This window comes from Columba livia, chromosome 5 (genome assembly GCF_036013475.1).
Source record: "Columba livia isolate bColLiv1 breed racing homer chromosome 5, bColLiv1.pat.W.v2, whole genome shotgun sequence".
Classification (NCBI taxonomy): domain Eukaryota; kingdom Metazoa; phylum Chordata; class Aves; order Columbiformes; family Columbidae; genus Columba; species Columba livia.
Window position 1 is genome coordinate 58,932,235 of NC_088606.1, and position 27,602 is coordinate 58,959,836.

A 27,602-nucleotide genomic window follows, 5' to 3' on the forward strand; every position below is an offset into this window, starting at 1 on the left:
TCTTATTGACAGCATCCTTAGGAAACCTGTATCAAGATTATTTTGAAGAAAGAGTTAATGTGAAAGTAAGAATGACAGTGACGGTAATTGACATTTCCTACAGAATCCAGAACATGGAAAGGAACTTTAGAAGTTGTAATTATACATTGGCCAGAGTCCTAATTATGACATGGCAGTAAAGTTCACATCTCTTCTTCGTTGCTCAGACCAGGAGTTTGCATTTTGGCTGCACTTTAGTGGTCTTCAAGTGCATCGTGGCTAAGTTTCATGTTTTTATATAAATGCTGATTGTAAATGGCATTAAACGTGCATAACTCTTGTTTCTTAGCAACCTTATTTTTTTTAAACAAAGGGGGGTTGAATACATAGAACGTATTTATTTTATGCTGTCAAGACAGACAATAATGTATAACAGACAAAACTGATACCCAGCAGTTGCTGATTGTTTTTTATTATCTCCATAGAGCAAGTTAGAAATATTTGTGTTAGATGATTTTTTAAAAAGACTTCAACTTCTTCCTAGCCATTTCTCCCTGGCCAAGCGTAAGAAGCGAGGTCATCCCTTCTCTAATACAGCGTAATGCAGCACAGTAAATGATCAGTTACTGGAGTCTCCCAAAGTAAACTCTGGAATTGCCAAAGAAAGTTCCTCCTTCCCTGAGAATAAGAAGAAAAAGAATTAGCATTAAACTTCTAACATGGGTTTGCTTACACTTACAGAGTCGTATTCATTAAAGAAACAATTACAATAGCACAGACTGACTAGAAGTGTTTAACTTAAAAATGAAGAATGGGAATCTGTGAAACTGGAAGTGTGGCAATTAGAAGTGCTGCGGTTTCATCCTTGAGCTAGGCAAGTATGTCTGAGTGTTCCGCTGTCTGAGAAACAGTAATTTCCCTAGAATATCACTAAAGACTATCTCTGCACCCAGATTTACCGTGATGGTCCTCACTGGTTTAAACTGTGTGCCTTTCTTCCAGTAATGACACTCAGGGAAGTCTTTGTTCAGTAACACCCTCCAAACATAAATAACATTTAATTAAATAAAGTCTTTGCTAAGATATAATATGCTAACATCAAAGCATCTGGAAAGTGATCTTTGTCTCTGACAGGTTTCCCACAGACAAGAAATAACCTCAGGTTCTTGCTGGCAACACATGCAGAATGGTTAATTTGTGTTAAGCACGTATTTGCAGGAGATTCCCTTTCTTCACTGACAGTCACATTCTAGGAATTATTTTCATGCAGGTGTGTACCAAGTACACAAGTCTTCTATGTTGTTTGGTTATTTTTTTTCAGAAAATTTCCCCAACATCTCTATCACAGATCACTAAGTTTTTCTCCTGATATCATCTGAAACAACCGAGCCAGCTATTTTGCAATGTGACATCCTTTAAGCAGCTGACAGTTACCGGCTCGTGCAGATGTTTTAGCACCCTAACAAAGCAGAATCTATTTACCAGCTGTGTGCAGCCTGGAATCGTTTGGCTTGAAAGACTGCGTGATAACTTAAATTTCTTTAGCACTTTAGCTGACATTTAAGTTTCTTTTTGCTCTGCGAAGTCTTAATCTGAAATCAAGGCTGACCAAACTCCATACATTTTCAGGGAAGGTGTTAGCACAGCAGTGCAGGAAGGAAATCTTATCAGCTTCGTTGAGCTTGGTTGGTTAGTTTTACAGAGTCGTTTGTCAGCAGAATCCAAAGCAGCAAAGCTGCAAGTATGAGCTGGGAAAATGAGGCCTGATCCAAAGCCTATTGGAATCCATGCAAAACAATGTTTAATTACTTGGTCCTTTTCTCTCTGAAGTCAGTGAGATGTTGACATTTATTTCAACAGGAGAAGTATTAATAGCTCTATGCCTTTGATATCCTCTCATACGAAGTTCTCACAGTAGTGAGTCCTGCAAATCAAAGCAGAATCAAAACTGTATCTAAGCACACAAACCCAAATATCAGAAATAAAAATATAAATTATCTGTGGAATAAAGCCCTTGGGCATGGAGGACTCAACATTAATAAAATGAAGACTTTTAGTGCAATAATTACTATATTCCTTAGGGAAAATATCCAAATATACGCCTGCAGAAGACTAAACCTTTTAACAGCTGACTGAAAGACTTCAACAAGGACAGAAAAAAGTGCAACTATTTATAATAATGATTTATTCTACCTTTCATAATGTCCACCTTATTTGATTACCTGTCAAATCTCAAAATTCAAACATACCTTACAAAATGATATGTGCTCCAAGAGAAGCTTCAAACTTCTTAAGGTTCTGGTTGTTGCTTTTCAGAACTCTAAAAGAATTTCCATGATTTGTAATTACAACATCACCGAATCTGACACTATTCCTTACATGAAGTGAAATGACACTGGGATGTGACTCTGTTGTAGGAATAAATACAGGATTATAATTTTATGGCATACTGAGAATTATCCTAGAGAGTGTGAGGCTCATCTGCCTTCAACAAATGAGTTTTTGGATTCATGAGGTGAAAATTTTGAAGAGGCTGGTGCTGGCTAGTTGGGTAGTCTCTGTGTAGGATTGCAGTCAGCAAAGTGTCCTAGGAAATACATCACTTAACACTGAATGAAACTGGGAGCAAAAGATCATCCTGTGCTTGCTTAGAAATTTCACATCAGTAAAATCCTTTTTAGCCTCAGGGAGATTTAACCAGCAGTGACATATGAGCCAAAGAGTGAAATTTCCTAGATTAGTGTCAGCAACCTGCATGAGACAAAGCTTATCTCCCTTTTTTTTTCAAAATAACAGAGAAAATTTCGACATGTGGGGAAAACAAACAAATAAAAACAAACCAAAAAGCCCACCCAAACCCAAACAACAGAATATTTGTGTTAAAGGAAGAAGAACTAATGTTACCAACCTGGGGATGTGTTACTGGCCAGGTGTGCTGTGAGATAGTTCGCTAGAGGTTGGCCTCTTAAAAGATGGAGGCAAGACAGGGCAAATAGAAATCCTGGCAGTTCTGTGCTGAGGTGGGAGAGCTCTAGTGCTGGAACTGCAGCAGTGAGGCTGTGAGAAAATGCTAATATGAAGAATGTAGGGTGATGAAGGGCCCATCTCCAAACTTCCCTAACAAATGAACTTGAAGTCATCTATGGGAATAGGGCTAGAAAATTAGCTAGGTGTGTTTTTTAATTAAGAAACAAAGATCCTGTGGAATAGTTTACATATTCATTATTTACCAATGAAACAAAGTGTTTTGAACTGTTCCTCCACAGACATGTATAAATCTGCTAATGTGTTTAGAAACTAGAACAGAAATCTTGCTTAGAAGGTGTCTCACACTAGAATAGTTCAACTATATGCCAAGGGTATTATCTGTTACATTCAGGATCGGGTAGGAAGGGCTATTTCCTGCACATGTGGTAAGAAAATCCAGCTATTCCAGGCCCCAGGAAAATTATATGCTCCCACATAAAGAATTCAGCTTCCTTTTCTTAGATCTATTTTCTTTTCCTCAATCTATAAAGCTAAAATCCTTTAAAAGAACCACTCTAGTGGCTTTATATGTTCATTTTAAACAACAAAAAAAAACATTACCCAAGGAAGAGAATATGAAAATTTGCATTCAACCACTGATTCTCACCAGACATGACTATGATAACAAACTTCAAACCAAGAGCAGGAAAATACCTATGCTACCTGTCATGGCCTTTGTGGGATGTAGTAGAATGTCAAGGTGTTACTCTGATATGAGGGTTTCACCCTCATAAGCCCCCATGAAGTAAGGAAGTCTTGTTACCTTCATCCTATAGGTCACAAACTGGTACACAACCATGTATGTGTGACTTCTCAAAGTCATAAAGGAGATGAACAGAGGAGAAGGGAGTTGAGGATGGTCTCCTGAGACCTCTTACAACCAGGTTGTCTCTTTTGTAGCACAAAGTTCAGTTGACTTTGAAGAAATCCACAATTAATCCAAAAAGATCAGACAGGTTGTTTAAATATCACAAGAAGAGATTGTATTTTGTTGGATATGTAGACAGTATTACATTTACAAGAATTTGAATAGATAGGCTCGCACATGTCAGGAAAGGGGGTGCTTTACATAATCAGCCACCGTGAGGGGATGAACATCTCACAGCGGAGTTAGCAGGCATGGCTTTATACTAATTGATAAGGCTGGATTGTTTTTCATAAGGGCTATTTTTATTCTTTTTTTTTTTTTCCTGTCCTTTCAATGGGGTAGAAAAGACTAGGACCAAACAAAAAAGGTTTACAAAGCAGCTGCACTGTTAAAAATAATGGGTTGGGAAGGTGGTGTCACTAGAAGGGGAGGCTGCGCAGCACCCGGGGAAGTCGCTGTTGCCCTTCATGGTTGTGTTTCCCACGCTTCACACAAGGGAGGGTGGGCTGGGGTAGCCACAGAGCCACATCTATTGCCAAATTTGTGCTTCTTGATTAGCATTTATTAATCTAATCTTTACTGAAGTGTGTTCATCTCAGCCCAGAGTGATTAAACTGTATCTTAGTTATGTTTTCCTTTGGAGAGAGGTGTGACTGAATAAAGAATTTCTTAATTCTGGTTAAGTAACATCTAATGAAATGTAATTTTTAAAGATGGTTATGATAACCGTTAAGATTAGTGAATGTGAGCTAAACATTCATCTTTTGGCCTTTTCAAAGCTCAAATATTTAAGGATAATCAGTAAATGTACTCGTTACAGTTATTAGAACAGAGGTGGTGGCCTTCGTGCAGCCCCTGACATGGATCCCTTTTACAGAGAGTGCACAGAAATTTTGGAAGGACTTGGGAGGAAAGGGTTATCTTTTAATGGACTAACTAACTTTTTTTGAAAGGGATGGAGAGAAGAGGACAGCTGGTAAAGGTGAAGAGATACATGGGAAGCTGTAAGCATCTTTCCTAAAGAAGGAAGTTTTGGAATATTTCCCAGGAGGGGTTAAACTCTTTTTGACTTTGTATTTTCTGGGTTCTCTGTGGAGGAAGCTTGCTTTCATGTGACTCTCAACGCTACTTTGTACAAATCATATAGATATTACTTCTTTCATACACATATCCCCTTTTGCTAACTACGGATCACTTTTGCTGGGAGTTTGCCAATAGCATTTTTTCATTCCTTGTTCTTGCCTTCCTGAAGGCTGCTAGAGAAGATGTAGTCTTTCAGATAGCAGGGAAACAGTATGCACCATTATTTCTATATTCTAGCTTTTATCACTTTGAGGGAAAGTACATTTAATCTCCCAAAAATAAATAAGGGTATAAACACACTGCAATTCATAAGTTAATGATTGAGTAGAACTTAGGTTCAGCAAGCATGATGCAAGAAGCTAGGAGACAATTTTCAACCCAAATAACAGGTATTTTCCACAAAAAAAAGGTCTACCTTGTGGCCAACAAATTATTTTAGAGTTGGCTAAATGCTTGGCTCATTAGAGATTGTGTTACATTCAGCTGTGCATAGATAACTAGGGCCACATTTGCACTTGTTTTCTCTCCCCGTTTTCCAAAGCAGCTTTAAATTTGGCTCAGAACTGGCAAGTGTGCAAAAGGTCAGATAGCTCATGTCATGGCAGATTGGGGTCTTGCTGCAGCCTTCTTCAAGGTTATTTAAGGTATAGCATCTGTGTGGTGTAAGTAAAAATATTTATGAATGTTTTAAGTTACCTAAAAGTAGGCCAGCTGAGCTTTTTATCAAACCTTTAGGTTAGTGGATAGCAGCTTTAGCTGTGGATTACTTCACTCTCCCTCTTGCAGCAGTTCATGTGAATCCTAATGGCTGTTCTTTGCTCTTTCTTTTTTCATCAAATTTCACTTCTAGCGTTAGTAAGATGTTATTGTCAATAAAAGTCAAGGAGCTGGAGTGCGAGTGCTCTTAGTTACATTACCTATCAACCTCGAACTACCTTTCCAGTAGTTTTCCATTTGCTTGCTGACCTAAATCTTCTTAAATCTCTTAAATATATGACAACCTTTAAGCTTCCTCAAATACAGAACCTACACAGGCGAAAGGAGCCGCTTCCGAGTTCCCCGTTTCGCGCTCTGCCGGATGCGCTGACACTGACACACGCACGCACACCCCCACTTCCCCAATTTACAGGTGGCATCTCCACCGCCCCGACGGTGTCTTCGTGGGGAGCAGCAAAGGGGGACGCCGCTCGGGGCCGGACCCGGCCCAGCAGGTGAGCTCCTGCCTCCCGCCGGGGGTGCGGGACCGCGGGGCCGTTCCCGAAAAGCTACGAGAGAGCATGGGATATGGGGAGAACCCCACGATTCGGGGCGGCGGGAGAATGCACCTTGCTCGGCAGCAGCCGCCTCGGGGTTGGGGCGGCCGGCCCGCCCGCCTCGGCCCGCCCCGGTACTGGGGCCCCGCCCCGAGCCGCGCCAGCCACGGGCAGCATGTGGAGCGGCGCCGCTGCCACCGGTGGGTCCGCGGACCGGGGGGCGCTGCGGCGGGTGCAGCAGGTGCGGTGGGAGCGGAACTCGGGGCTGGGGGCGGCGGAGGGTCCCGCCGCGGGTGGGGGCACCCGGAGCCGGGCGGTGCCGCCGCGGGTGGCGGCGCTCGGGGCCGCGCTGTGCCGGGCAGGGCTGAGCGGCCGGTGCCGGCGGGACGTGCGGCACTTGCTGCGCTGAGCCGGGCGGGTTAGGGGTTTTGCCGGCCGTGGTGCTTTCCCAGCTGAGGGCTGAACCTGCCCGTTTGTGGTACCGAGGGGTAGCTCTGCGCGCTCGGTTTCCTGCTGTGTCGGAGGGCGACGCTGGAGAAGTAAAAATAATCTTTACGTTCGTAAGTACCCTGCGATTAAAATAGTAAAATGCCTTACAACAGGAGGCTATTAGTTTGGACGCGTCTTAATGAGTGTGTTAATCAGGGTAACATCCTTCTCTGCTCACCTTTTGGGCTAATTGAATATGGCATCTGTTGGGTTTTTCTTTGTGCTTTGAAGTATGTGTTAACCTGTGATAGTAATTGTCTTGTCATGTTCACTACGTTTTTTTAATGTGTAAATTCAGCATGTGACTTGAATTCAGATAGTTGGCCGTGGGTTGGCTTGAGGACTGATGATTGTAGATTTATTTGCCTCTAGGCTCATAGGGTTGAACCACTATCAAAAAGTTTTAAGTTCTCAAGCTTATCAGAAAAGATCTGGAGGTCTCTCGACTTTAAAAACTGTTTACAACTGGCAACCTTGCTGGTACTTAGAGCCAAAATGCGATTAGAGCGTGGAAACCAAACTGCATTCTTGTGTCTAAAGATGATCCCTGCAGGTCAAAACCGAGGTGTGTTGGCATGGCCAGGAAACTTCAAATGAGTGTGGACTTTTTTTTTTTCCTTTGCCTTAAAGAATCTAAATTTTATAATAGGTGGAGCAGTGCAGTCTGGTGCTGGCAGGCCCAGCTGGGTGTAGTTTGCCCCCTCTCTGACTCTGCTGTTGGTTTTTGAGGAAGTTCTTAATCTCTTGGTGACTCAGTGTCCTAATCTTTAAAATGGCTTAATAAGACTTGTCACGCTTGCCTCCTAGGGATATTAACATCTAATTGATGTTCATGAAGTGCCTTGATCTGGGAGAAAAAGAGGGCATCTTGCTTGCCTCATTTCACCACTCTATGTTGGTTGCTAATTATATTACATGGGTGGTAAACAGATTAGCCAATGACCAAACTGGAGTTTGTATCTGCTATCATTTACACAAGCACTCTAAATATGTGTATGTCCGTGTGTGCTTAGCTTGAAGTATCTCGGTATTTCTTTAAATACAGTGGGGTTTATGCTTTCTGGAGGATAAATATGAAAAATGTACTGAAGCATAAGCAAACTTTTGCTCCTAACTTTAGTGATGTGACACAGTTTTTTCTCTGTATTATGAGGTCAGTAAACGTTTTAAGAATTGGAACTACATTGACTGGACACATCCTTGATGTTAGTCTTACTCAGACTAAATCTTACGTTCAGTCTCAATTTTTGTCGTGTTTCACTTCTTTAGAAACTGGAAAACAATCCTCTGCTTGAAAATACAAGCCCTATTTAAAATCAAAGTGCTTTACTTATCATCATAACCATTTTCCTTGCTGCCCAAAGCAGTAATTAGCCATTTCCCTGAGCTGAATCTTGCCCCACCTCCTGCTTGTGGCTGCGGGCTCCCCCAGGGGCAGACAGCAGAGCCTGTGGTGGCAGCAGCACCCGACAGGGGCGATGGGGTCACGTACTCCAAAAGACACCAGTATTCCAGAAATGGGCTGGTGCGAATGGACACACCTACTTACGACACAGGTGTAATGGTCTTTTTCAGCTAAAGCCCTGGGTTGGGAAATTCTCAGTGCTTCTTCTTGGTTTCTCCGTACTGCAGGGCTGGGAAGCTGCGTCAGGACTGGGCTGACCAGCCAGGTACCAGCACGTTTGACTCATGCATTTTTATTCGGTTCTCCTTTTCGAGATTATTTCTGCAAAACATTTATTATCCCCCACATTTAACAGACCTGTCAAGTTAATACCTGACAAGTTAAGTTTTGAACATACTGCTTGATGTTGGTTAGTGCTGTTCTTTTCTTAGTACTAGAAAAAGATACCGGAGATGCAGCTTATACTGTGTGGTGGAGAAATGAAGTTCCAATGGGAAACTGAAGGATGCTGCATTCAAATTCGTCTTGCCATGTGGCCTGCAGAATGAGTTGACTTTTCCTGCTCTATCAGTAAAACTAAGTGAATTCTTAGCAAACCAGTAAACTATACAGAAATGAGAAGTGCCTCTGAAACTCTGAATTTCTTTCTTTTTACTGTTGTTCTTAGTTGTCTTAGTACTGCCCTAAAGATGTGCAGCAGTAAAATATCCCTCATATCAGGGTTGCCCTGCTGTTCGTGAGTTCAGGTTTTCTTCAGTTTTGTCTAGAATCTTGAAGTAAGTATGATCTGAAATGATATATAATTTTTTTTTCAAAGATATTCTGAAGCAAAGGGTTTGTTTTTTTTTTTTCTTTTTGTCTGGTGTCCGTGTCTCATTCCTTATGGAGATAAGAGTGACTGCTTTTTGGCTGGAGATATTCTTTAACTGTAAGAAACCATAAAACAAGAGAGGTGATTGCTATCCGGTTTCTCCTTGAGTACGCCTTAAGTCTTTCACCTCTTTTAGCATGTACCTTGTATCTGCTCCAACCGTCTCACTGCTCTGGTATTTTATAATTAATATCTTGAAAACTCAAGGGAAAACTTTGAAATGCTGTATATTTCCCATTGGGACTCTTCAACGTGTCGGTAGCGTTTGTTGTGAGTCCTTGGTAACGTGTGGCTGTTCCTCAGGAGTCCTTCGTCTCTGTTTGATTCCCCTGGCATCAGCAGAAAAATGCTGTTTTCTAGTGGAAAAGGCTTTGCTTCTTCAGGGCATGGTGTGTTTTGTTTTCCTTAAAGACAAAGACAATTTGAGATGACTGAAATTGAGGTCTGCCTCCCCGTACAGTCCTGTTTTCTCAGCTCACTCATGTGTTGTACCCGGAGCCGACAACCTGCGGGAAAGGCTGAGGGGTTGCTCTGTACAGCTGTACAGGCAGCCTGGCACGCACGAATCTGTGTAATACGTGTGTGCCTGTATAATATACATCTAGTGTGTGCATTTTGTACGTGAGCAAATTGTTTCTTTGATGTACCTATTCTTTTCAAGCCCGTTCTGTGTGAGGAGTCCATTAATTTGAAGAAGGCAGCCTCTGCTCTGTGTCTGTGCCCTAGCTGCTAAGGGACGTCACGCTGGTTGCTCTGCTCATCACTAGGACCAGTTTTAGAGGTGTTTATGCTGCAAATTGGCTCCTTCAGAAGTGGTATTAGTAGTTCGTGGTATTCCAGCATGATACATTAGACTGGTTCCAGCAAATAAAGATACTCTAAATTAAGGCTATTAAGTGTCCACTGATTCAGTGACTGTGCAGATACACAGTTAATATTGTATTGTGACACATTCTGGAAATTGCTGGGTTTATTTTTGACATGGAGAAGATGACTAAGAATAACTCTTTCATCTATGCATAGTTACTTTTACAGCAAGTAAAAACTTCCCCAAAATGATCTTTCATCAGATTTAGACTCTTAGTTCCATGAAAGGAAAAATATTTTGACTGTTCTTAAATCTGAGCTGCATATCCTATCAGCCCATCTTCCTTCTCTGGACTGCTGTTCAGTGAGGGCTTTGGTTTGGGTATTTTTTTGTTTTATTATGCCTGCCAAATTTTTTGGGCCGTTTACTACATGGGGAAAGGAGGAACAGAAGCCAAATTTTTGTTGGGAAAGGTAGACCCTGTCACAACACAAATTCTGATAGACACTACTGCCCTAGCTTATGTTCAGTTCAAGTTCTGGTTGTTTTTATTTCAGTGTCTCAGTAGCACTGATGTAACTAGGAGAAAAGTCAAAACTTGGGTTCATTTCTTCCTGTTTTTTCTCCTTCTAGAGTAGTGATAGTAAGAGCTGGTAAGGAGGGAATAATTCTGAAGACATCCCATGAGTTCAGAGATCACCTACCTGTCTGGTTTTGGACATTTTGCTGTGTTTTGTTAACTGGTTTCCCAAAGCATCATATTTGGGGCCTGAGCCCTTCAGGCAGACAGCTCCTTGAGTTATGTGATGGTAATACGTGGATTAAACTTTTGTTCCTGTCACTGGCATCTCATTTGCATTGGTCTGAACAAATAATTCCAGCAGTTTCTCCACTTGCCTTCAGCCAAGTGGATGTTACCAATTCACTTTTTAAAATGACTGTGCCTGGCTTTTTAAGTATATGTTGTGGAGCTTTGGCTTCTTAAAAAGCAGGTTCTTTAGATCTGTTAGTTCACAATAAATCCTTCTCAGACCTTTTAAGCTTGCAGCTTATTGCCTGTGTAGACTGCTGTAACGCCCAAAGGGGTGTTACAGTTTATCCTTCTGTGCAACTGCTACAGTTGAGCATCAAAATAGAACCTCCAAAGCCATGTGAGATTTTTGTTGGGAATATGCGGGGATGCTTTATACTTTATATGCTTTTAACTTTATATGCTTTTAATGTTACATAAATAGTCTTCGGTAATTCAGTTACTTATCTTGACTCTTCTGCATATTTTATATGAGTTTTTTGTTTGTTTGTTTTTTAATACAGTGTTACTTTCGAAAGACTGAGTACATCAAAATATGACTTGGTTCAGATAACATATTTTGTCATTTTTTTACCTAAATACACAACCCCAAAAAACAATTGGAAGGCTTTTAAATCTTCAAAGATGTTTTTTTCTAGTCTGTCATGTCCAAATCATATATGATGGAATCCAGGACAGATATTATTAACAGTTTAAAAAAAGAAAAGGCAGAAGGTGGAGGAAGCAGGACCAGAGCTGGAGAAGACTTGGGTTTGGCAGATTGTAGAATTCTTCTCTGCATGTAATCGGATGAGAGTATATCGCAATAACTATAATCTGTGTTATCGGTGGAGGTAAGTCCCATCTGTTAGTGGTGTTAGGGATGTGCAATACCCTTGGCCTCTAAACTTGCAGGCACAGGGAGCAGCACAGAAGGATTTACAGAAACAAGCACAGTGTCTGAAGGCAGTTGCTGGAAGCAGGAGAGAAATACATAATGCAACACGCTGTTCTCTGCCACCACCATTTCCAGCTGAAAAAAACTCTCTGGTTAAGCATTGTCCTTCATGAACTTTAGAAGATATTGGGTGGTTTTTTGTTTCTGCTTACTCGTGAGATCAGCTTCTTTTCGTACAGGATCAATCTGTTGTATATGCTTGTTATCAGGCTGTTTGCTATAGATTTTTCTTTATGCTGTGTCACCTTGTGCTGAGCTGGGGAATAATTTTAAATAGCAATGTGAACTGATTAGGAGAAAATTCTGGGCTTCTATTGCAGGAAGTACTTGGGTTTGGCTTTGTGGTAGTCAGTGTATAGTCAGTGCTGATTATTTACTTATTTAAAATAATATTGTCACTTCAACCCAGCTGTGGATCTGGCACAGTATATACTTGTACACTTGAATCTCCTTTGGTTTTCTTCTGTTGGAGGTCATAAAGGGGGGAGCATCCTGGGAAGAGAACTTCTTCAGGTCTGATTTCCATCCTAGCTGGACTGAAGGAACTGCTGATGAAATGTGATATTTGGGTTTGAACAATTTATGTGAATGAGTTCTCTTTCAGATCCAAACTCCTAGCCTTCTGCACAGTGTTTGGTTTTCCCCTTTCACTGGGTGCTAAGGATTCCTATGGTTGCCACCTGTGCAACCAACTGTTTCTGTCAGTTCAGAAAATTGTTTAAGTAATTGTACGGCTGTAGGGACAGAAAAATATTAACGTCAAAGAGCCATTTTTCAGATTGCAGAGTGTTCCTTCGTAAGATGAATGCATCTTGTATTATATGTTCCTCCAGTTTCTGTCTGTTTTTTTTTTTTTTTAAGTAACAGCTGATACTCCTCTGTACAGCATTTGTATTCAGGACATTAATGAAGCTAAACGAATATCAGAAATGCGCACAAGTGGAAGCTAACTCCATAAATATGAACTATTGGTGCATATTCAAACCCAAATTTGGTGGATGTAACCAAATACGTCTTGCTGTAATTACTCTCTGAAACACTGCCCTTGCACCAAGTCAACATTTGGTGTCCTAGCAAATGCATTAGGAAGAACAAGGCTTGCCTGAAGAACAAAATACATCGCAACATCGCATCTGTTAAGACAAATAAACAATCACAGAATGTTAGGGATTGGAAGGGACCTCAGAGAACATCTAGTTCAATCCCGTGCCAGATCTTTCTCTTGTTCTGATGAGGGACGTATGTGAGAGGGAAGAAGGCTTAGGGTGGTTGATTTGATTTCCTGGAAATGAATAGCATACATTTTTCAGTGCATAAAACGGATATTACTCAGTTTGTGACCTGCTTCCTAGTAAAAGTGTCATGAAGCGGGGATTGGTTTAAATCTGTTGCCTGCATTCCTGACATGCGGTATTGTGTGATGCTGCCTTGTCGCAGTGGCATGCAGTGTGCCGTGATGTATAAATAACCCTGTGTGTCAAAGGTAATTTGAGACAATGTGCCAAATATTTAATGAAGCGCTGGGTCCTGTCCTGGGTACCTGGTATATATTTGGGAGTAGGTATCTGAGCTGAAACCGCAGCAGAGGGGTGATGAGTAATGTGATACTCCCCAGCACATTCTGCAGAGCTGCTCTGTACGGTACAGTAAGACACAACCCGCGCTACAGGTCAGCCGCATCTTATTTGTAACTTTGATGCCTAGATAAGCAGGCAGGAAAATGGGTTAATGTGCGCCAGGCCAACCTGCTTTGTGTGTGTTGCGGGGAAAAAAAATTGCCTTTAGTATCCTCTGCGGAGTAATTTTAATGAATGCTTCATGTACCAATTTTCAAGATAAATATAGAAGGGCATACAGAGGGGAATGGCTTTATTCCTTTGGGAGCTCCTTTCTCCTGGAGGTGTGCTCGGCAGGACGCTGGCCTGGGGCGGTTGGGCAGCTCGGTGCCTCGGCTCAGGGTTAGGGCACCCTGGGGCTCCGCAGCCCTGCCGGGGGGGCTGGTTTGGGGAGATGGGGAGCAGGGGTGCTGGCTGGCGAGGAGGAGCTGTGCTGTGTGCTGGGAGCTTGTGGAGGGGGGCAGAGGTGGGTCCTGGCCTCCTCCTTGGAGGAGAAGGTTTCTGTTTGAGTTGCCTTCTGATCTGGGAATCTGGGAGTTTTCCTCTGTGTATTTATTTATGTGGGAAAAGGGATCCACGAGGTCTTTATCTTACACTTGCCTATGCAAAAATGCAAAGGGCAGGGTTGTTTTCTTTATCTCCATTTTATTTTTTTACTGAGGAGGGAGTTGTGATTGTTTCCTGAATGCACGCAAGTAGAGGGCTCTGTGCTATTCTGTTTCTAGTGCTTTTTTTTATGACAAATGCAGAAGCTTAAGAATATCTTAAGGCGTTCTTTGTGCATGCATTTAAATATATACCATAAAACCTGTATAAAGCTGCTTCTTTAGCTACTACCTGACTTAATGAATGGATTGATGTTATTAGTAACTTGCAAGTAGAAGCATCTTCAAGCTCAGTTATAGAGTCAAAATGTTTGTCTCCTATTTATTTTATGTTTATCATGCATTAATACAGAACAAAAGGAATTACACAGCTATTTCAAAGCAAGGTGAGACATTTTTGTGTGTTGTTCGCAACGCTTTCCTCCCACAAAGGTAAGTCCAAGGTTCAGCCTGGCACTCAATAGAATACACAAATGACTTAACACTGTGTTTGGCAGAGTTTCTTGACTCAGCTTTTTCTAACGGAGTGTTCGTATGTATCCTTCAGGTGGTCAGGTAAAGCAGGTAGTTCTACAAAGTGTTGTCAGTATGAAACTTTTTTGACCCCTGAGGTAAAATTTTGTGGGTTCTTTGACAAGTAAAATGTTCAACTGATGTAACTGACCAAGAACTTAGCAGGATACATGTTCCTAAGGTGATCTCAGTTGTTTGAAATCACAAGCCAGTATAGCTACAAACACCAGCTTCTGGAAAATAGCTGTGTAATTATTTGTGTTATTTCTAGTTCACTGATTTCAAAGATAAATAAATGAATGGCATGTATAGTGCAGCAAGTCTGCATTTGCATACAAGATTTAATTTAGAAGCAAATATTGATGCAGATGTATTACAGGTTTTTCTCTCTGATAGTTGTGCACAAAGAGACTGTTAACTACTACTTTTCAGTTTTATTTGCTCTACTGGAGTAACATACAGACCAGCAAAGAATGACAAGGCTTTCCATATCTGCCTGCCTAATTGGCTGTCCTGTAATATATATGCTAACCTGTATGCAAAGTTGATTGAAAATGTGTGTGAGAGAGAGTAATTGGTACTTCTACAAAGTAGAAAGAAAATCTACTTCATTACTTTATCCAACTTTCCTACTAGGTATCAACAGACTTTGTAAGGTTGTGATCAGTGCTTCTGGTGAGTTCATGGAAGCCTTCATTGCATTTATTTTTAATGACTGTTTCACTAATGAGAAAAATACACCCTTGTCATACTAAGAAGCAGTTTATATTTTGAATCCAAATTTTCTACCTTCCTTATGGGTTTCATCTGTTGTCTAATATTTTGCTGGGATATTATGCCAGATGCAGGGTTGAAATTAGTGCGTGTTTTAATTTTGGAAGAGGAAGTGAAGCCAAACAGTGTTTTCTTCCTTTGGCTGATGATCCAAATTATGATTTTAATGATTATTCTGCTTTCCTGGGGGACGATATCCAGAAGAGAGCGAGCTTTTCTCTTTCATACCAAGTCTGGGAAATTTAAAATGAAAACTAATTGATTGTTCTAGACTCAGTCACTGGAGACTAGTATTGGCAGCTTAAGTATTACCTCTCACAATTAGAATTAAGCAAAAAAGGCAACATTTACATTGAATACTTATTTACCTTACAGGCCCATATTCGCATGAGTAGTCTCTGTCAAGTATATCTGTAGTCACCTTTCTATTTTTAGAAATAGCATCCTAACTTCTAATATTTTTTTACCTGATACATTTTAATCTTAATCAGGATATTAACAGTCACTATCCTGTGCAAGCAGTTGTTTCAGTCTTGTGGTGTGCTGTGTTTTTCCTGTTAAGGCGTCTTATACTTCATTTGCAATGTTCTGACTCTTCCAATTTTCACCAGTTGTTGGGAGGGGGGAGATAAGAAGAAATTACCTTTATTTTCGAGTCGGTGGTTGAGTATTGACGTACCCAAATACATGCTTAGTCATGTGCGGCGATGCTGCTGAGTTTCGCCTGGCACACCCAGCGGGGCCGGCCCTCCCCTGTTTGCAGCAGAGCCATCTTCTCTGTGCTGCAATTGTAGATGATGGATTTGTTTTACAGCGGTGACACAGTGTAATGATAACCTTGCCAAGGCTAAGGGGAGGTGGAAACAGCTCAACCTTTTCCTTGTATAGTATGTTTAAAAATTTCACTCAATATATCGTGACTTGAAGGTTTCGGTCAGTGTCACAGAACTGTTGTGAACTTCTGTAAGAAAGTGTCAAAGTGACAGTGAGACGCAGGCCAAAGGTTCTTTTTTCTTAGTTGCTCATTCAGTTTTTTTGCCGTTATTTTGTTTTTTCTCTCCTCTAAGCCTATATTCTTGATTATGATCCTTTCGCTTTTGATTGAAATTCCAACAGTAAACTTTTTAGCTTTAAGCTGCAAGATGCGCTGGTGTGCAACCTCATAGGGGTTAGAAAAATAGGATGTCAGTGAGAATGTAGAGGAATCCGTTTGGGAACTCCTGTGGTTATTGTGTTGGTAACTGTTGCTAATAATCTGGGTTTTCTGTCTGGGAAATATAAGCACGTTGAATTTATTGTACTTGTTAACACATGAAGTGTCTGTGCCCATGAGGCTCCAGCGGCCTGTCAGGGCCTGGACGGACTCTTTGCTCTGTGAAGGTAGCACCTCATAGATTGAGAGAAGTGGCGTCACGTTAGCAGTGGCTGTGCTGAACGTCCTCGCTTGAGATCCTTGCCCCTGCCCGTTGGGCGTATGCCTTAACTGGATTTACTGATCTGACCTTTTAACCCACTGATGATTAACAGAGCTCTGCCGGAGCACCGTGAGACGTGGTTGCTCCGGAGTGCCCACGCCAGTCAAGCTCTGCCACGAAGTAAAACGAGTAACCGGGTGTGTGCAGCTGCCCCAGCTGCAAGAGACTGTGCAGTGAGGGGCCTGGGCAAAGCTGCCCGCTGCTGGTTTTAGAAAAGAAGGTGCTTTCTGCCTGATATTTCACTGACCCGTGCAGGATATTGTCTGAGCTGAAAAAGTGTTCATGTGTTGCCATACGCTGCCTGCCAAGATGCCTTGGAGAAATATGCTCTGTAAAAGTTGATTCATAATTAGTTGGTGCACTGGATATTTTGAATTCAATGAAGTGCTGCCTTCTGCACTTTTTTCCTAGTAATCTCTCTTAGACCCAGTTCATGTAGTCTAAGTGGCATTTCATGTGCACATCCTAGGGGTAACAACAGGAGAGACTGTAGTGGCCACTTGTGCAACTCAACATCTGCATCTTACAACTTCTTACGATTTTTTTAGTCTTCTTCCTCTATGCAGACATATGGCATCTTCTGTTACAGTCAAAGAAATAAGCTAATAATTGAAGAATTCTATCACGTCAGTCACAGAAAGCTAGGAATAAACTGTTCTGGGTGTCATTGCTGTGTTAGGGCATCTGATATGCTAACACTTTGTTGCTAAGCCTTTTGGATTTTTCTCCGTGTGCTTGCATTGCTCCCACAGAAGCAAACACTGATCCTGTCCACTGGCAGGGCTGGTGGTCAGCAATGGGCAGAGGTGGAAGAGCCCCAACTGTATGTGGTGGGGTGAAGAGGTCTTTAGATCATTGAGCACAGATAAACCATCATATGGTCTATGACAAAAGAGTTTTTCATTAAAGGCTTCACATCATTGGTGGCAGCAGGAGCCCTGGGATATGTGCTCACAAGCCAAATCACTAATATATCCTTGGATGTGTGTGTGTGTGTGGTTTTAAATGTGGCAGTTGAAGGCGGCAGGTTAATCTGGCTAGAAGGAAGCCCATTTTCCCTAGATACAGACAGCAGTATGTCTGATGGACCTCATTTGAAAGGAATTCCCTGAAATTGATAGCATTAATGGAGGCGTCAAGCTCAGTCTAGCTTTGATAAAACATGAGGTCTGACAGCCCTCTCATCCTGCCTAGCTGCACCAGGCACCACAAACACCACCGGAGACAGTGGAGTTCAAAGCCTTTGCTATGATAGTCCATGCCGCACGCAGAGGAGGTTCTGGAGTATTTGAACTTAATGTATTTCGTTGTGATTTGTGCTTGGCAGGAATGAGGGTGGGGGTAAAAACTCCCATGTGGTACATTAAATAAATGGACTGATTCTGTGACTGTTGCAGACTTTCACAGGTTCCGTTCATAAGGATTTCTGATTTAGAAATGCATTACGGAAATCTCTTGACTGGCATATGAGCCTTTTTTCGTGCTGCTGTGCTTTTTGTTTTTTAGTTTCTTTTTTTGCTTTGGCTGTTGGTTTGAGAGTTTTCTTTTCAGTATCTGGCTGTAGTGTGACTTGAATGCAAAAGGAAGCACTATTCCTTGAGAATTTTGCTTCCAGAGCTGATATAAGTTCCCTTTAAATCTGTTTGGACCTGGTGTGTCAACTGCCCAAAACTTCTGGTGTATACCTCTTTTTCTTCCTTTTTTTCTTCTCTCCTTGTGGTAACTGCACAATACCTGAAACTCAATTGCGATCGCATGCCTGTGGTGCAGCATGTACTGAAGAACCTGTTTTAACTTCAGTTCAAAACAGAGAGGGGGAAATACCACATCATAGTTCAACTTTTACTTTAGAAAATATAGTTGCTTTTCTTTGTGTCATGCAGTTTATCTCTCTGGTAATCCAAGTAGCAGTTCCGAGCAACTGTTTGGAGGGAGAAAAAAAATATCAGGTATCTTTAAAAGAAATAAGAAAAAGTCCCAACTGGAAATAAAAGCTGAGGAGCAAAAAGCATCCAGCAGTACCTCCTAAACTCCCTTTTTATTTTCTCTCCCCGCACCCCAGTGCTTCACAAAGCTGAAAGATACTGCATGATCTTTAGGGATGTTTCTGCCAATTTGGGTTTTCTTTGCAGCAGAGCAGTGAATGGTGTTGCATGAGGATCCTTCAGCTGCTCATCCCAAACCGACATCTGTCACTGTGCTGTGACAGGGAGAATGGCAGAATTTGGTCTGGTCCGAACACGGGTCTGCCCTCTGCATCTGCCCTTTGCCAGACACCTCCCTGCTGATGCCCAGGCTGCTGTTTTCATGGATTTGTGGACACTCACAACCCCATGCAGTGAGCTCCAAGGATGATGTACTTTTGAAAGATGCAGCAACAAAGCCTGTGCTGTTCTGTGCATCTTGGGCCACTGGTTGTGTTAGTACTTAATCACAACAGTAATACAGCCACTGCATTAGGGCATTAGCTATTTACTCCTGTTAAACTAAAGCTTGAAAACTTGGAGTGTGATAAAGATCTGGTTGCACATTTCCGTGAAATAAAAGCAATGCTGTTTACCTGTATGCAGAAGAGAGGGAGAAACCTGTGCAAATGTAAAACTGGAGAGAAGTCCAAGCCAGTATCATGTCTTGGGCTCAGTAACAAAACTTTATTTAGAAATAATATGTGTAAAGTGATGGACTTAACAATATATCCTTGATGAATAGCTTACGTCCAGAGTTTTTTCTCTCCATCTTTCTTTTGATGGTCAGTTCTCTGTTTTCCTTCTTGGTCTAAGTTAGGGGATATTAAAATTGTGTAAACTGTATGTGAAAGAACTGTAATAACAAAATACATCTTCGTATATTCACTTGGTTTGCAGTTATGTAAGCACATTGGATGAATGGAATTTGGGTTTTCTTCTGATCAGAAGCTGAGTAAAAACTTTCAGTATTCCCTAGCATTTAAAACCCCCCTGACAGTTACCATTCCCCAGTTCTGCCCTTTGCAGGGCAGGCACAGCACTCGGGGGCCAGGCTGTGCAGGCTCAGCCTTGGGGACAGTGGGCAGCCTGGGGGGCTGGCAGCCCCAAGGAGCATCCCACCGGCTGGCAGAGACTCAGCTGCATTAAAGCAAAGCTGAACTGCCCCAAGCAAGATGTTTCCGCAAACCTCTTTCCATCCTAAATTCTTTTTTTCTCCAAGAGAGCCAGCTCTGATCAGGACCTTGCGTACCAGGTGCTCTGCAAACCCAGAACCAGTTAATCTTTTCTCTCTGAAAATCAGAGGCCGTTTGAGAGTTGAGGCACCAAAGCAGCTTTAGTTCTGTCTTGCTGCAGCTGTAGGAAGGGGAAGAAATGTGATGCCTGGTACTGCAAGTATTATGCTTAAATAAGCAACATGTCGTCACCGCATGGCGTCATTTCAGGATCCCCAAACAGCTGTAGCTGGTACATGTAACCTCATGTTACTATATGGGAATAAAGCAGTAACACTGTCATAAGACTTTCTGGATATGTCTTAACATCCCTGCAGTGTTTTTGCACTTTCACAGCTCTTTAAAAGCACGTTGACTTTCAGATATGTACGTGTTAATGTTGGTCATAGCCTCCCACAGATGAATTCTTTCATTAAGAAATTTTGGATCTTGTGTACAGTAAAGTGAATATTAGGACTAGATGACAGTGTGCGAAGTAATCTTTTAGAAAAAGTTGCCATTGTTCTTTGCCTTGGTACTTCAGAAGTGCCTGTGTTCCTACAGTCTGCCCATGCAGTGAAGTACAGGTATGTGGAAAAATAAGTTTCCCAAATGAAAGAATGACTAGTGAAGAGCCTGATGATAACATCTTCTATGTATTTCAGTGTAGGTCATTCTGCTTGATAGGTGATTGGAAGCAAACCACCAGTGTTGCATAAAGACTTAAATATGACCTCTGACCTTCAGTATTATTGACGTCACTAACATAGAGGATTTAAACCTCAGGCTTTTGGAAAAGCAAGGCTTTGTGATGAACAATTACTATTAAGAAGTGATTTTTTTTTTTTTTTTGGTGTTTCACATTTTCTAGTAAGCTTTTCTATGCTGGAGAAGATGAATCACTGTTTAATTATGACTATATCTTAGCTTGCCTTGTGAAAACAGTGATGCATTTGTCATCTCTTCTATTACTGGTTAATGATGTTCTGCTCTCAGACGGTATTTTTGGAGGGGCTACTTCTGAACATTTTATTCCCACTGTATTTTTTTTCTGATGGATTTCCCAAAAATAATGTTTCAAGATGTATTTTGTTGTTTGACCAAGAGGATTTTTCTGCAGCAGAAATGGATGATGTTTTTGTAACCCTCCTGGCATCTTTATTTGCTTTTTTGTACTTTGTTTTTCTTCATTTTTGGGAAGTCAAGGCTGAGAGAGGGTAGAAATTGTCCTGCATGTTCTCTTCCAAAAATACCATTTCTACTTTCAGAAGTGATGTCTTTTCTAGTCTTTTCTCCTAATTATGGGTCCAGTTTACAAGGACAAAAAAAAAAAAGAAAACAGATAAAGCAATCCCAGTAGTTTGCTTTGGTTTTTATCTTCTGACAAAGATGTTCCCTGGAGCAGAGTTTGGTGTTTAACCTAAATTTTTTGGTCTTCCACCACCCTCTGGCTGACTTGCCTGGTTGTGGCTGTTCTCCCTGTCGTTCAGTGGCTGGTATTCAGTGGTGAGATGACATGACTCTAACCAAGGAACCTATCGTTCACAACTCAAAACTGCTTTGGAGCTTTTTTGACTCTTTTTCTTTAACTTACTGGTGGTTCCTATGGATTTCAGTATGACCTATAGCATTAGTACCCCCATAAGCTGCAGGAAGTATTGTCTGCTAGCTTGCATTACAAAAATTGTAGCAACGGAATGTGTTGATTACTAAAAGCATGTGTGTATACATATGGAAATACTGCCCAGAACGTGTTATTTCTTTGACGATTGGTATTGCAATACTGTCTGTGTTTTCAGTGGATTAATCCTGGTTACTGATTTGGACATCTGATGTCTAGAGATGAGGGGAGCTCTGCCAAATGAGTTATTGTGGCCTGGAGCCTTTGGGGTCTTGCAGACCTTGTGCTGAGTGTTTCTTCCTCCTGTTCAGCTCTTGGGTAATTGCCTCAGCCCCAATAAGGACAGGGAAATGTAGTGGAGAGAAGACGTATAACCAGAGATCCACACTCGGAAAGACAATTTGAAATGCGCTCTGAGATTTTTGGCATGTATTCTGTGAAAGCTGACATTGGTGTCGTTCTTCCCCCAGGATATATTCTGGGCAATTTGCTTCAGCCCAGCCATCGTTCCTTATGTTTGCTTTAAAAAGTCCTAAACAAAAATTAATTTGCTTTCTCACAGAAATCCTGAGGGGAAACAAAAGACAGTTTTATTTTGGCATCTGCTGTTGTCTGGTCCCTCACTGCAAGGCCTGTTCTGGTGACTTAGGGCAGCTCTTGGTGTGAGCAGCCACAGAGCTTGTCACTTGTCACCTCTCGCTGCTCCATAGCCCCTCTGGGTCAAGAGTGGCCACAGTGAGGGGACAGGCTGGCTCTGGGCATGGGGTGGCTCCCAGCTGGAGACAGCAGGAAGGTAGCAAGGCTGGTGGCCCCCTCTGTCCTGTGCTCCCTGCTTGGGGCCACCAGCTGCCTGGAAATGTGGTGGCACCTCCTTGGGCACGCTGGAGGCCTTGGCAGTCCTGTGTTGCTGTCTCAGTTCCTAGCCCATCTTGCTACCCCATCCTTGCAGATTATCCCTATTCTCAAAGTGTCATGAACCAGCAGTATTTCCATGATTGCTGACTAAGAGTCTGCTTTTTCCTGTCTCCTGTGTTTATTTTTTTTTCATGATGTATTTACCTCCACAATTGTGTCTCCATGCATACAAAGGGAAAGTGGCACTAGGGGAACCACTGTTGCCAAACCTGGCTCAGTTTTGTTGGCATAGCTGCATTTATCCCAGGGATTTTGCTGACATATCTCTGTCTGCTAGCGGGTATGTATTTTTTCATGCTCCCCGCAGACACAGCTGTGCTGTTGAAGTTTTCCCCGTGACCTGGGGTTGAGGAGCCGAGAGGGGGACACGGGGCTGTGAGAGGGACAGGATGTCCAAGCTCCCACCGGCAGCCGGGCAGGAGTGGTCCTGGAGCTCCCTCTCCATCATCCTCTCATGTTGTCTGACCCTGCTCACTGCACCTGGCACTGCTGCCTCCCTGCTGGATGTGATTTCGGTAACGGTAAATAGGATATTACTTGCTCTCTGGAAGAGTCTGGCCCAATGTCATAATTTCCTATTGAAAACAGAAAATCTTGTGCTGATAAAAAGAACCAACCAACCCGCCGACTGTTCTGTGATTAACTTTTATATCTCGGCTGTTCTGGTTTGTGAGCTTGAAACTAGGAGTGTCGCTTATACCAAAACAAAAGCAGGGTTTTCAAAGATCTTGAAGTTTGTCCTTTTAATTGTTTTCACTGACAATATTTTTGAATGTCTTTTGAATTTAATTACCAGGTGCCTTTTCTTAAGAGGTACTCTTACTCGCTGGCTGATGTTATCCTCATGATATACTTTTTTCCTTTGCTCTTGTGATCCTAATTGAGGAAAACATCAGCATAAACTTTCTGCTGTTGTTTATATTGTGTTTCTAATCTACTACAACAGAGCTGAAAATGTTCTTTCTTGTAACAAGTCTAAACAAGAGTTATGTTTTAAAATCTTGTTTATACATAACATTAATCCCTAATGACTGTGGCTTAACCATCTACACTTGCTTTTGAAGATGCAGACTATATAGAAACTTGGAAACTTGTAATAGAGCTTTTAGCACCCCTGTTAGAAATAATAACATTAAAATACTCACTGTAACCGGCACAGTATAATAATTGTTCTAGAGATTTTTTTTCCTCAAAAACCTTTGGAATTAAAAGTTTAGAGTTACAGTTTTCAGTGGTATAAGTACAACACCATTAGTTTAATTTTTATTTTATTTTTTTTTCATTTTGGAACTCACTGTTCAGAAACGCATCAGTATTTCTGATCAGAATTTCTGATGAGTAGCTTATGCTGCACACAGATGCCTGGAAAACTATGTATTGTCATTCATTTGAAATACTTGTACCTATGCTTTGCAAGATGAGCATCCAGGGGTTTTAGTGATGCAGGACGGGAATTGTCGTGCAGGCGGCAGGACGGTGTGATTGCCAAATTTCTGCTCCGTGTGACCTGAACCCTGGGTTGCAGGAGTGGCCATTTGGCAAAGCCGAGGGCTGGGGTCCCACCAGTGGCCACCGCAGGGGCAGGTGCTCGAGCCTCCATCTCTGGGGTGACATGTGTGGACCCTTGGGCAGCATCCTGCATATCACCCGTGCCAGTGCTGAGTGCGTGTGTGCATGGAGACACGTGCAAGCTGCTGGCTTGTGTGGTCAGTCTCATTTTACTTCTCAGTGTCATCATGCATTCCCACGGTAAACATGGTAAGCTCAGACCAGTAACATCAAGAAACAAAGTGGGCTGTTCTTAAAGTTTTCAACTTTAAAATGTGTGGAATGTGGCTTAGTTGGTGTGGCAGATAAAATCCTACAGATAGGTAATTTTATTTTAAGCTTCCTGTGAACATACCTAAAATATTCACTGCAAAGTGTTAGTGTACTCGTGCACATGCTTCCAGCTATTTTTTATTGTGGGATGATTCCAGATGTAGCAGGTTAACCCGGCACAGCAGCACTTGTTGGAAGGCTCATGTTTGAAATGTCTCATATAACTTCGGCAAAACAAGCTGATAGCGTGTACGGTAACCTTGTAAGTTCATAGGCACAGAGTGTCTCGGTAGGAACTGTTTTGAATTCCATACTTGGCCTGAGAAGTTATTTTGCAGGAGTTCTGTGGAAGTCAGCTTTTTATAAAAATACAGAGAAGTAGTGTGGCTGTTTATAGAGAGAGGCTGTTTGCGAGACTTTGTTCAGAAGCGGTTTCTGTTCATTGATGTTTCTGTTAGGATTGTGCATCTTAAGAAATGTGTTTTCTATTTGTTACCAATAGAAAACAAATATTTTAGGCAAATGTACTTTTGTGTTTTTAACTAGTTTTATAAGGAAACAAGGGAGTGCTTCAGTTGCTGCAAGAATCTCATGTAAAACATTTTTTTCCTTTTATGTCAGTTCTAGGAAAACATGCAAAGAAACCAAACCACCAAAAAAGCCATGTTTCCTCCAGATAGAAATATTTATATTTGAAATGGTCACCATGAAAACTAAGTGCCTAATGTGAGTAGAAACTAAGTTGAAAAACCTAGAAGATCCCATAATACAGCCGGTCTCACTTGCAAATTTCACTAACTGTAATGGTACCAAGATTTTAGACAGTTATGTCAGGGAAGAGACAGCAGAAATACTGTAGTTTTTACTGGTGATGAGGAAGGGCCAAAGTAAATGATTACTACAGATACTGCAGAATCCAATCTCTTGTTTCTGTTGATGCTTCTAACCTTAAGCAAACAATAAATGTATTGTATCCTGCATGCCAAACTGAAGTCTTAATAAAAGAATTTATTCTTGGTAAACACGACAGAATTAGGGCTATGTTGAATATGGAATCAGGATTAGTGGTATTGAAATGCTTGGAATTTAATTATTTTCCAATCTCCCTGAGGAACATGTTCTCAAATAATAGAAACAGAGCATTAAGGGGCTAAGGAAGGATTTAAGTGCTGCAAGTTTGAATTAAAATTAGAGTTTTTCTCTCTCCAGTGGGACAACTAAGCCAAAAAGTTTTTAATTCTTGAGTATTCTACCTCAAAACACTGCTGACAAGCAATACACATGGTACTAGTGTCAAAAATTTACGTTCATTTAATGACTCTTATATGTCAACTTCTTTTGCTCGCTGTATTATGCTGGAAGGCTTCATCTGCAGATGTGAACCAGCTCCATACATCCATTTAACTGGTGATAATTAATGGAATTACACTGGGACTGGAGGCGTTTTTTTCACTGTTCTCAAAATCATCTGTAGTAACAGAGCTTGTTTCACTGGCAGAAAATATCAACCAAGACTGGAGGCGTTTGCTTTCTCATGCGTATATCTGTACATGCACCATCGCTTTAATTTCTACTTTCTCTCTGCCCCTTTTGCACCGCTTTCCCTTAAGTTGTAATAAGATCTTGACTTTCTCCTTGGGTTTCTCCACCAGGCATGAGCAGCACTTCTCTGACTTTCTTATCTCACATTCCAGTTCGTCCTGGACTAGAGACAGAAAGGAGGTTGGGCTGACTTATTACAGTAGCAGGAATCGAAAAATACAGCCCTTCTTCTTACCGGTATCTGGGAGCCCTCCAGAGACCCTGTGGCACCACGGGAAGCTGCCTGGAAGGCCAAATTCTTGCGTGTACACGGAACCTAAAGTGACAGTTCTTGTTAGCTGTGAATCTAACCCGTAGATGCTTCAGTTCTGACTTAACTGTTTGTCGAGACTATTTCCTGCTCTGTCATTCTCTTCCTGTGGCCCAAATTTTTATTGGGCTGTGTAGCACGTCAGTAAAGTTTCAAATAAACTTCATTATGTTTTGGGATTGTGCTTCCAAAGGAAGTTCAATGGTCACTTTGAGAAGCGTAGTTTGCAGTTTCAGCATCAACACTCACCTTGATGAGACTTTTGGAGCCATATTTCATCCATAGAGTGATCTGTGTGATGAAGGAAGAAAAAGGGTAAATGATAATACTCTAAGAACTCAAGTACTGTATTGCCTCAAACACTATTTTGGGGTTTGTGTGTTGTGTTTCTTTGTCGTTGTTGTTTTTCTCCCACTGCAGGTAATCAGTTTATGCATTGCGTCTTAGGTCTTTGAGACAGTTACAGAACAGCAAACTTTGTACTTCGTTACTCGGTTCAACTTCTTGTCCTTGCTGCATTGTTTCTAGTGAGTTAGGTACAATACCGCAGTGAAATCTTGGTGACTCCTCAGAAAAAAGCATACTTTTCCATGAGCTGCATGTACTTAGAGCACCGTCTTCCTCTCTGTCATCTGTCAGCACAGTGTTCATGCCAAAAAAAGGAGAAAAAAAGTGGTGTTTCCAGCAAGCCAGAAACCCAAGTAACCAGAGTCTCCTGTCTCACCCTGCCTTTTTGACCACAAAATGTAGCTTTTTTTGAGAACATGACCTCTGACACAGTGATGAGAAATGCTTTGCTGGTGAGCAGATGTCTGTGCTGAGATGCTGCTCCAGAGCTTTGCAGTGTGGACGAGATGGGAGTGTTTCGGAAGTTCACGAGGAGAAAATTCTGTGCCCCAAAGGAACAGCCTCAGCCCTGGCATTGCTGTGCTGGAGGAGGGAGGTGTTAAGGCTGGGAAGGTGTCCTGGCTGTTCTTCCGTGGTGGGAAGGCAGAGGAAGCCCAGGTCTGCTCTGTGTGTTTGTGTGTGCAACACTGACTGCCACTGGTTTGCATCACGCTAAAAATGTTTTAGTCTCCTGTTTGCCTGCAGTGGCTCCTGCCAGCCACCTCTTCTGTCTTGTCTTCAACGTTATCAGCCCTAGCCCATGCTGCTTTTCTTCTTTGTTTGGTTCAGACATGGCTCTACTCTTTTGGCCTTCCTTTTCCCCTCTTTCCTTGCTGGATGGAAGCAGCTGAGGCTACAAAAATCTCCTCTCTTTTGAGCAGGAAAGACATTAAATGGAAGCACTTGTGATCAGACTCACTTATCAATTATGCCAGAGCTAGCTTTTAAAGATATTTGTGTTTTATGAATACAACAGTCTTGTGGTGAGCTAATGAAAACAATGGAGAGGAAGTTGTGTTGTTTTGTTTTGTTTTTTATAGCGGTTCAGTCAGAGTCTTTGGTAGCACTGAGGCAGTAGCAATGTGAGTTTATAGTCATTAAGAAAACCTAATCTGGCTGCCACTCCCTGAGCTGAAATGTCCGAAGTGGAGCATTTCACTGACGTTTCCCCACTCCCCAAGAAGCTATTCATAATTATTTTGAGTAAAAAAAAACCCAAACATGTCAGCTTTTCTATTATAAAATTATCTCAGGCAGGTATGGAAGTCGGGTAAAGTAAGTGTATATCCTTGGTTTTTATTTTATTTATTTCCA

General features: G+C 41.7%; 1 protein-coding gene and 1 long non-coding RNA gene across 17 annotated transcripts in view; one reads left to right on the forward strand and one right to left on the reverse strand.

Annotated features, from left to right (window-relative positions):
- Window positions 1-425: 425 nt before the first annotated feature.
- On the reverse strand, window positions 426-3,082 carry LOC110366069 (uncharacterized). Its single transcript, XR_010473116.1, has 3 exons — window positions 2,888-3,082; window positions 2,229-2,299; window positions 426-657 (listed from the first exon to the last, which is right to left on the reverse strand). It is a non-coding gene; the product is annotated as an uncharacterized LOC110366069 (long non-coding RNA).
- Window positions 3,083-5,992: 2,910 nt separating this feature from the next.
- MICAL2 (microtubule associated monooxygenase, calponin and LIM domain containing 2) overlaps window positions 5,993-27,602 on the forward strand; it is a 133,211-nt gene continuing 111,601 nt past the window's right edge. For 8 of the 16 annotated variants that reach the window (XR_010473112.1, XR_010473113.1, XM_065065322.1 and 5 more), the window contains exon 1: window positions 6,322-6,451. The gene's annotated coding sequence lies outside the window, so the exon portion shown is untranslated. Of the gene's footprint in view, window positions 6,169-6,270; window positions 6,452-6,546; window positions 6,771-13,046; window positions 13,201-27,602 lie in introns of those variants that run through there. The other 8 variants (XM_065065319.1, XM_065065318.1, XM_065065320.1 and 5 more) reach the window with 6 other exon arrangements.